The sequence below is a fragment of the Micropterus salmoides genome, unplaced genomic scaffold (genome assembly GCF_014851395.1).
Source record: "Micropterus salmoides isolate LMB-PRFRI ecotype aquatic unplaced genomic scaffold, ASM1485139v1 Ms_hic_scaffold_11, whole genome shotgun sequence".
NCBI lineage: Eukaryota > Metazoa > Chordata > Actinopteri > Centrarchiformes > Centrarchidae > Micropterus > Micropterus salmoides.
Window position 1 is genome coordinate 35157302 of NW_024040152.1, and position 9242 is coordinate 35166543.

The window sequence follows — 9242 nt, forward strand, 5'->3', positions numbered from 1 at the left end:
GAGAAGAGGAGGACAAGGAGAGGAAGAGGGAGGACAAGAAGAGGAAGAGGGAGGAGGAAGAGAGGATGAGGAAGAGAGGAGGAGAAAGAGGAAGGACGGGAGTGTCGTCGTCATTTCAACCCTAAGAATACTGAGAGAAACTCTCACTCTCTCTCAGCAGCTCCTGTAAAGCTTTAGCTGAGGAGACGTCCCTTCAGGATGCTGTTAAAGTTAAGTACAAGTACTCAAAGTCCTTAAGTACAGTACTTGTTGTAAGTATTGTTGAGATACTTGTCGCCCACCTGACAGCTGGAGGTGCTGGAGGTGTCTTAGGGGCGATCATGTTATCGTCTTGCAGCTTCAGCCGATCTCCCTGCAGATTTGACTGACGCGGGGTTTGACGGGCGGGAAGGAGGCGACAGCAGGAAATGTCAGCGAGCGTACATTAACATTTCATCTGTCGTCATCTGACAGCCGACACTGAAACGATGTGAGAGTCAGACGGGGACAGAGGAGAGGAATGCCTTCACTGCCGGCACACTTTTCACACCATTAGACACAGCGAGTCTGACAGGCTGTTTTCAGGCGTTTCCCCATCTGAGCAGGTACGTTATCACCGTGTGGAGAGATCGTCCTGATAATATTCAACAAATACTCGGATTACTTCTATATGTACACATCCTACACATCCCAAACAACCTGTGTCTTTCTCCCCAAACTCACTAGTCAAGTCCGTTTTATTTATTTATCCCAACACCGCACATTTTCCTCAAGAGGCTCTGCAACACCCTCCATCCATAGACCATTCCAATTCCACCAGTCCGTCAAGCTCCTGAAGTTTGCGGATGACACCACCCTCATTGGGCTCATCTCAGGCGGGGATGAGTCCGCCTACAGGTGGGAAATCGGCCATCTGGTGACCTGGTGCAGCCAGAACAGTCTGCAGCTCAACGCTCTGAAGACAGTGGAGATGGTCGTAGACTTCAGAAAGAGCACAGCCCCACCCTCCCCATCATCCTGAGTGACTCCCCAGTCACCACTGTGGACTCCTTCCGCTTCCTGGGCACCATCATCTCCCAGGACCTGAAGTGGGAGCTGAACATCACCTCCATCATCAAGAAGGCCCAGCAGAGGATGTACTTCCTGCGGCAGCTGAAGAAGTTCAGCCTGCCAAAGACAATGATGGTGCATGAGTCCATCCTCACCTCCTCCATCACCATCTGGTACGCTGCAGCCACCGCCAGGGACAAGGGCAGGCTGCAGCACATCATTCGCTCTGCGGAGAAGGTGATTGGCTGCAATCTTCCTTCTCTTCTGGACCTGTACGCCTCCAGGACTCTGAGGCGAGCAGGAAAGATTGCAGCTGACTCCTCCCACCCACACAAACTGTTTCAGACTCTCCCCTCTGGCAGGAAGCTGCGGCCCATCAGGACCAAAACCTCTCACCACAAAAACAGTTTCTTCCCGTCTGCAGCCTCATTAACAAGACCCGGGTCCCCCACCCGTTATCTTTAATTAATTGTTAATCTTTGCTGTTCTATATTTTTATATTTTGTCAATTTACATATTTATGATCACAATACTCTTCTGTTGCAACAACACAACCCAGAATAACGTTGTTCCTTCTCTGCAAATAGTTGTATTATTTTTCTCTATTCTTTCTAATATTCTTATTTAACTTGCTTTGTTTATTCCATATTTATATATTTCTACATTTATTTATGTTGACTGTATGTTAGTCTACGTGTTCCACCTCATCACCACAGCAAACTCCTCGTATGTGTAAAACACTACTTGGCAGTAAAGCTCCTTCTGACTCTGATACAGCACCAAAACAAAAATCATTTCACAACACCTGTGAGGTTTGAAGTGTTAAGTGAGAAGTCACCCAAACTCCCTGCCCAGACAGATCCACAGGACTTAGCACTGAGTGATGGCTAAACCCTCATATCTGTGTTTTGTTGAAATAATAAAAATGCATCACTGATACATTTGATAAATAAATGAACCTTTCTGTGGCAGGAGATAAAATATTCTCCCAAATACGCTCTGCTGTCTGTAACTGCTGCATGTTGACGTGTCAGAACATCCATCCAGCACTGATTCTGACTCTGCCATATTTTCAAAGCCTCTGTGCTTGTCAGCTCAGCGTCTGAAACCTCGGCTGCGTTTTGTTGTTTGAAACCGACCGGCTCAGGCGTTTGTCATCCATTAACAATGAGAAAACTCGAATAAACAGGAGGAGATGTACGCTGAAGTGACATCTGTTAGAGTGGTTGTGTTACTGGCTCTAAAGGGGGGCGTAACCGGGTCACTAAGTCTTGAATTTGCTCAAAAGTCCTGTTGTAATAAACCATATATATATTCAAATGTATTAATTTGGATAAACCCCTGGAGATGCAACCATCTTGTTTTCGATGGGGTCCTAAAACATATATAACAACCATCACAATTATTGTTATCGCAGCCTGTTCTCATCTCAGGCGTCATATACCAGAGATGCTCCACAAGTCTCTGAGCTAGAGTCCAAGTCTAGTCTCAGGTCTCTGAGCTAGAGTCCATGTCAAGTCTCTGAGCTAGAGTCCAAGTCAAGTCTCTGAGCTAGAGTCCAAGTCAAGTCTCTGAGCTAGAGTCCAAGTCAAGTCTCTGAGCTAGAGTCCAAGTCTAGTCTCAGGTCTCTGAGCTAGAGTCCATGTCAAGTCTCTGAGCTAGAGTCCATGTCAAGTCTCTGAGCTAGAGTCCGAGTCAAGTCTCTGAGCTAGAGTCCAAGTCAAGTCTCAGGTCTCTGAGCTAGAGTCCATGTCAAGTCTCTGAGCTAGAGTCCAAGTCTAGTCTCAGGTCTCTGAGCTAGAGTCCATGTCAAGTCTCTGAGCTAGAGTCCAAGTCAAGTCTCTGAGCTAGAGTCCAAGTCAAGTCTCTGAGCTAGAGTCCAAGTCAAGTCTCAGGTCTCTGAGCTAGAGTCCATGTCAAGTCTCTGAGCTAGAGTCCAAGTCTAGTCTCAGGTCTCTGAGCTAGAGTCCATGTCTAGTCTCAGGTCTCTGAGCTAGAGTCCATGTCAAGTCTCTGAGCTAGAGTCCAAGTCAAGTCTCTGAGCTAGAGTCCAAGTCAAGTCTCAGGTCTCTGAGCTAGAGTCCATGTCAAGTCTCTGAGCTAGAGTCCAAGTCTAGTCTCAGGTCTCTGAGCTAGAGTCCATGTCAAGTCTCTGAGCTAGAGTCCATGTCAAGTCTCTGAGCTAGAGTCCAAGTCAAGTCTCAAGTTTCTGAGCTAGAGTCCAAGTCAAGTCTCTGAGCTAGAGTCCAAGTCAAGTCTCGAGTCTCTGAGCTAGAGTCTAAGTCGAGTCTCGAGTCTCTGAGCTAGAGTCTAAGTTGAGTCTCAAGTCTCTGAGCTAGAGTCCAAGTCAAGTCTCAAGTCTCTGAGCTAGAGTCCAAGTCTCAAGTCTCTGAGCTAGAGTCCAAGTCAAGTCTCTGAGCTAGAGTCCAAGTCAAGTCTCGAGTCTCTGAGCTAGAGTCTAAGTCGAGTCTCAAGTCTCTGAGCTAGAGTCCAAGTCAAGTCTCAAGTCTCTGAGCTAGAGTCCAAGTCTCAAGTCTCTGAGCTAGAGTCCAAGTCAAGTCTCGAGTCTCTGAGCTAGAGTCTAAGTCGAGTCTCAAGTCTCTGAGCTAGAGTCCAAGTCAAGTCTCAAGTCTCTGAGCTAGAGTCCAAGTCAAGTCTCTGAGCTAGAGTCCAAGTCAAGTCTCAAGTCTCTGAGCTAGAGTCCAAGTCAAGTCTCTGAGCTAGAGTCCAAGTCGAGTCTCAGGTCTCTGAGCTAGAGTCCAAGTCGAGTCTCTGAGCTAGAGTCCAAGTCAAGTCTTGAGTCTCTGAGCTAGAGTCCAAGTCAAGTCTTGAGTCTCTGAGCTAGAGTCCAAGTCAAGTCTCAAGTCTCTGAGCTAGAGTCCAAGTCAAGTCTCAAGTCTTTGAGCTAGAGTCCAAGTCGAGTCTCTGAGCTAGAGTCCAAGTCAAGTCTCTGAGCTAGAGTCCAAGTCAAGTCTCTGAGCTAGAGTCCAAGTCGAGTCTCTGAGCTAGAGTCCAAGTCAAGTCTCGAGTCTCTGAGCTAGAGTCCATGCCAAGTCTCTGAGCTAGAGTCCAAGTCTAGTCTCAGGTCTCTGAGCTAGAGTCCATGTCAAGTCTCTGAGCTAGAGTCCAAGTCTAGTCTCAGGTCTCTGAGCTAGAGTCCATGTCAAGTCTCTGAGCTAGAGTCCAAGTCAAGTCTCTGAGCTAGAGTCCAAGTCTAGTCTCAGGTCTCTGAGCTAGAGTCCATGTCAAGTCTCTGAGCTAGAGTCCAAGTCAAGTCTCTGAGCTAGAGTCCAAGTCAAGTCTCTGAGCTAGAGTCCAAGTCTAGTCTCAGGTCTCTGAGCTAGAGTCCATGTCAAGTCTCTGAGCTAGAGTCCATGTCAAGTCTCTGAGCTAGAGTCCGAGTCAAGTCTCTGAGCTAGAGTCCAAGTCAAGTCTCAAGTCTCTGAGCTAGAGTCCATGTCAAGTCTCTGAGCTAGAGTCCAAGTCAAGTCTCTGAGCTAGAGTCCAAGTCAAGTCTCTGAGCTAGAGTCCAAGTCAAGTCTCAGGTCTCTGAGCTAGAGTCCAAGTCAAGTCTCTGAGCTAGAGTCCATGTCAAGTCTCTGAGCTAGAGTCCGAGTCAAGTCTCTGAGCTAGAGTCCAAGTCAAGTCTCAAGTCTCTGAGCTAGAGTCCAAGTCAAGTCTCAAGTCTCTGAGCTAGAGTGCAAGTCTCAAGTCTCTGAGCTAGAGTCCAAGTCAAGTCTCAAGTCTCTGAGCTAGAGTCCAAGTCAAGTCTCTGAGCTAGAGTGCAAGTCGAGTCTCAGGTCTCTGAGCTAGAGTCCAAGTCGAGTCTCTGAGCTAGAGTCCAAGTCAAGTCTCAAGTCTCTGAGCTAGAGTCCAAGTCAAGTCTCTGAGCTAGAGTCCAAGTCAAGTCTCAAGTCTCTGAGCTAGAGTCCAAGTCGAGTCTCTGAGCTAGAGTCCAAGTCGAGTCTCTGAGCTAGAGTCCAAGTCAAGTCTCGAGTCTCTGAGCTAGAGTCCAAGTCAAGTCTCAAGTCTCTGAGCTAGAGTCCAAGTCAAGTCTCGAGTCTCTGAGCTAGAGTCCAAGTCAAGTCTCAAGTCTTTGAGCTAGAGTCCAAGTCGAGTCTCTGAGCTAGAGTCCAAGTCAAGTCTCAAGTCTCTGAGCTAGAGTCCAAGTCAAGTCTCTGAGCTAGAGTCCAAGTCAAGTCTCGAGTCTCTGAGCTAGAGTCCAAGTCAAGTCTCTGAGCTAGAGTCCAAGTCTCGAGTCTCTGAGCTAGAGTCCAAGTCTCAAGTCTCTGAGCTAGAGTCCAAGTCTCAAGTCTCTGAGCTAGAGTCCAAGTCAAGTCTCTGAGCTAGAGTCCAAGTCAAGTCTCAAGTCTCTGAGCTAGAGTCCAAGTCGAGTCTCTGAGCTAGAGTCCAAGTCAAGTCACTCGTGGTTATAATGAATGTTGTATCAGCTGCTGCGTTCAGTCCAGGCTGATTATAAAACTGCAGAGCTATAAGGGATTCTGTAACTGTAACCTGTTTTTCACTGCACAACCATGTGATGTGCACTGCAACTCATGACAGTTATTGCTTATTATGCTTATTAACTCAACACCAACCGCAGACTCTCAAACCCAGTGTCTCATTAATGGAATCAACGGTTTTCAGGGCAGAAACTACCAGTCAGTCAATAAGTAGAAGCTGCAATCACTTCATGGCAAGTGAAATACTGCATGTTATGTGTTGTTTTGGCCAACAGGTAAAAAGGAGCAGGTAAAGTAATGTAGAGTCATAAGGATAATTGCAAAGTAGAACATGTCTTTATTTTATGTATAACTCAGCAGTACGTAATTAAAGGCTACATTCTGTTTTCCAAATATAAACAACAACAGGCTTCAATAATCACGTACGGCCCGGTTACGCTTTAAACTGCAAACACGCCTTTTGCCACAGTTGTGATTATTCAGTTAAAAGAAACGTTAAAGTTTTAAAAAGACAAACCTTTGCTGTTACCACGGACATAAAGTGATGTTTATTTGCACGTTTTGTCTGTTTGACCCAGATGCAGCTGTAGTCGTTAAGAACAGCGATACAGCTCTAACATGCTGCTGCGCTCCTGCGGACGGCAAACAGTTTTCGGCACGACATCGGCGTTTGTTGTCCTCTCTCACGTTCGGCCGCGCGCAGCTGATGCTACGCGTTCCGTAGGCAGGTAATAGGTAACACAGGGAGGGGAATAACGGCACGCTCATCAGAAGCTTCCTAAAAATAAACATTGTTCACGAGTCCCGCGCCTCGAGTCCGAGTCGAGTCTGAAGTCACTGTGTGTGCCACTTAAGTCCGAGTCTCAAACTCGAGTCCGCATCTCTGTCACATACCCACAATTGACAATGTGCAGTTATTGCACCGAAAACATCAATTTGCCGTGTATGGGAGACGTCCCTAGGCGAGTCTGTATATGATGCCCTGGGGTTACCGCTAGTAGCGCTTCCGGGTTGCTAACCAGCTAGCTAGCTAGCGAAGTTTGTGTTTACAGTCCCCCGAAGCGCCTTACCCTAACCTTTACCGTCACAGAAGTTAAGTCGGTTAATGTGCATGTCGACCAGCTAACCCTACAGCTGCCAGCCTAGCTCGCCTCACGCACACGCCCGCCGCCGCCGAAGCTGATGAATTGTCTGGAACTTTTTGTACGCGACGCGCAGCACAAATCACTGGTAGAGAGACTGATCCTCGCTGTTTGGGAGTTTTACAAACCAGCGTGCAACATGCAGCTCTCCACTTCGCTGCGGCGTTTGATCGCTCGTTTTGCTTTTGTTTATCTGCTTCTCCCGCTGCAGCAGCGTCGTCTGCTGAAGCCTCCCTCTGCTGCTGGTTTTGGTGGCTGATTTGCAGGCTGATCAACCCCCCCCCCCCCCCCCCCCCCTCCTGTGACCCACGGTCTGACTGGATTCAGAGCCACCGAGCAACTCACTGTGAGGGTGTAAGTTTGTCTGAACCGCATGTTTTCTTGTTGAATTTGCCAAAAGAATCCTGTTGATAACTAATAAACCTTCCTTCCTCCAGCGTGCCTGCAGGTGCAGTCCTGTTTAGATCAGTGAGAGAAACTAAATAAATAATAAAAGCAGCTGCTGAACCACCAAGACACACAGAACCAGCTCATTACTTTATATTTTCAGTTTATACACACACACATTTTAGTTTCTGTACGTACAGGCACATCCAGCCTGCACAGGTTCTCCTAAGACTGATCAGTGTTTGACATAACAAAGCTTTGAAATCACAAACTGGGTCCTGACTGAAATGCACTGATTAGTCCCGACATCAGATCTGACAGACCTCAAACTCTCTGTCAAAATGTATTCAAGCTAAGAGAGAAATCCTGTCTGACTATCAGGGGGGGCCGTGTCGAGGGCGGTACATCAAAAGAAAACTTCAGCCACACGTGAACACCTGACGCACACACACCATTTCACATCCAATATGACATGCATAAAAAAAAAATCTGCTAAATGGGAAGATGTATTTCATCTTCTTTCCAGAGTGCTGCACGATTCTGGTTCTGCTGCACACCTGCAGAGCTCAGCATCTGAACCGACGCGTAGACGTCAGACTCGTGAAGTGATCAAACCTGCTCTGAGATGCTGCACACAACGAGTAACTGAACACATGTTCAGAAATGAATCGATAAGTCAGTGAAATATACGCAGTGATGCATGTAGTGCTTCCGTCTGGGCAGAAGCATCGTCCAGCTTCTCTAGTTATTTCAATCAGGAGAAACTTCAGGAGTGAACAAAAAAGATTTCTGGACATTTGGAGTTTCAGTTAAATCTGCTGTTGTGTGGTTCTCAGACCTCGATCACACTGAGTCACTTCAGGCGTCACATCGCTAACAGATCTTAAAATCTAAAAAAGTTGAAATGCTTCTGAGAAGCATTCAAGACAGATTGAAATCTGATGGTTAAAAATGCCTCTGGAGGACGTTTGAGACTCGTTCTAGATGCTGAAAAGGTGCAACTGCATCAGTGATCGTTTCTCCTCTCACAGCCTAAAGCTGTGATCCCACCGAAAGTGAATCCAGCGTTTTGGGCTGGTCACTGCAAAGACGTGATTTCCTGCGAATTCGCTCCGGGCGGTGCGAAAGAGCCGTTTGTCGCGACATTCGCTGGTTCGCGCAAGTTCAGATTTTTCAACTTGGGCGAGAAATTAGCTTGACACGATGTTGCAAAAGCCAATCAGCGGTGAGACTGTCCAAACGTCACTGGCGGCTTCGGAGCGTTGTTTGGAGAGGACCAGGCGAGCGGTGTCATGACAATCCGCTGGCCGGCGGAGAGCTGCTAAAGAACGGGGACGTGTTCAGCAGCGCTGCAGCTTTCGGACAGATAAACACCCGCAGTCGGTCAGATTCTGCTCTGACAGCTACACCGTTTACTCACAGGAGGAGCTCAGAGTTAACTGCTTTTATTAAATCAGCTTTTTACTTTAGTTTTTGGGATTTCAACGTTGATTTATCTTCACTGGAGCTTCTCAGCAGCTTCTGTGCACATCCTGTTCCACTGTTGTTGTTAGCGTCGTTAGCTCTGTCAGACTACGACTTCATATTTACATAAAAAACGGATAAAACTGGACATTAGTTGGAGAAAAGAAAGCGAGGAGGTTGAACTACCTGGTGAGTTCAGAAAACATGTGTCTGTAACTTTATTCCAGCTGTCGTTGGTCTTTACTGTGAACAAGTTAGCGTAGCATAGCCCTGATCGAACCAAACTCCATTCAGAAAACAAACATTTTAATAGTTATATTCTGACAAAGCATGAATTCATATGTTTAAAAATCTGCTACATGTTGTAGTTATTTCAGCATTTTGATCCGTTTATTGCAATTAAATCACAGCAAAGGGTTTACTTTGGGTTCATATAGCTGTACTATCCGCGGGCTGTGATTTATTATTTTATTTGCTTCAAACGCGTTGTGTGTGTGTGAACACTCAAAATGTTCAGCGGTCAAACTCGCACGAGTAAAGCGAGGCGAATATTAACTTTCAGTGTGAACACACCTCAACAGTGTCCGTCTGTGGAAACATCCTCTCACTGTCTGATCTGTCTCTGAACGCCTCCATCGTCTCCCTCTGTCCTCTTGTGATAACAGGAAGTTACTCTGAAGTTTGTTCTCATTAAAGGACAAACATCTCCAGCCATTTCTACACAAAAACAATCTGACCCCTGAACAGTTCAAACACA

The 9242-nt window shown here is 46.8% G+C and overlaps 1 protein-coding gene across 1 annotated transcript in view; it reads right to left on the reverse strand.

The window, feature by feature from the left end:
• The window catches only part of cpne4a (copine IVa), a 486687-nt gene that overhangs the window by 438515 nt on the left and 38930 nt on the right, over positions 1-9242 (reverse strand). The window lies entirely within an intron of this gene.